The 1080-nt window shown below is 50.6% G+C and overlaps 1 protein-coding gene across 1 annotated transcript in view; it reads right to left on the reverse strand.

Annotated features, from left to right (window-relative positions):
• Nucleotides 1–1080, reverse strand: part of LOC107704841 (phosphatase and actin regulator 4B-like) — a 38076-nt gene that overhangs the window by 8196 nt on the left and 28800 nt on the right. The window lies entirely within an intron of this gene.

Raw genomic sequence — 1080 nt, forward strand, 5'->3', positions numbered from 1 at the left:
GGTCACTGGAAGTTCAACATGGCACCTCATGGCAAAGAACTCTCTGAGGATCTGAAAAAAAGAATTGTTGCTCTACATAAAGATGGCGTAGGCTATAAGAAGATTGCCAAGACCCTAAAACTGAGCTGCAGCACGGTGGCTGTTACAGCCGGCTCTTAGGATGCAACAAAGAGGAGTCCAGACGCAACAATACTTAACAAAACATTCATTTTAACAACAAAATATAACATAAATGTAGCATAAATGAAGGAACGAGCCAGGGTCGGCTGGGACACACAGCACAACACGGACCGTCGAGCTCCACGCAGGAGACGATCTCCCAAACCAACCGCCCCGCACCAACACGCCAGGCACTCTTAAACTCTGCGTCCAACAAGTGTCAGGTGTGCAAGCCACACCCCCTCCAAGCGGCACCTAAAACACACACCCCACAAGTGCACGCACAGCCCAAACTGGGACGTCACACACACCCTTCTACCCAGGGCTCACTCAGAACGCCATGGTCGACCAAAGAAGTTGAGTGCACGTGCTCAGCGTCATATCCAGAGGTTGTGTTTTGTGTTTAGACATATGAGTGCTGCCAGCATTGCTGCAGAGGTTGAAGGGGTGGGGGGTCAGCCTGTCAGTGCTCAGACCATACGCCGCACACTGCATCAAATTGGTAGCCCGCAGACAGTTTGCTGAAGACAAGCAGACTAAGGACATGGATTACTGGAACCATGTCCTGTGGTCTGATGAGACCAAGATAAACTTATTTGGTTCAGATGGTTCAGATGAAGTATGGCGGCAACCAGGTGAGGAGTACAAAGACAAGTGTGTTTTGCCTACAGTCAAGCCAGTCAAGCAGAGTGTCATGGTCTGGGGCTGCATGAGTGCTGCCGGCACTGGGGAGCTACAGCTCATTGAGGGAACCATGAATGCCAACATGTACTATGAAATACTGAAGTAGAGCATGATCCCCTCCCTTCGGAGACTGGGTCGCAGGGCAGTATTCCAACATGATAACGACCCCAAACACACCTCCAAGACGACCACTGCCTTGCTAAAGAAGCTGAGGGTAAAGGTGATGGATTGGCCAAG

The sequence above is a fragment of the Sinocyclocheilus anshuiensis genome, unplaced genomic scaffold, assembly GCF_001515605.1.
Source record: "Sinocyclocheilus anshuiensis isolate Anshui unplaced genomic scaffold, SAMN03320099.WGS_v1.1 scaffold702, whole genome shotgun sequence".
NCBI classification, from domain to species: domain Eukaryota; kingdom Metazoa; phylum Chordata; class Actinopteri; order Cypriniformes; family Cyprinidae; genus Sinocyclocheilus; species Sinocyclocheilus anshuiensis.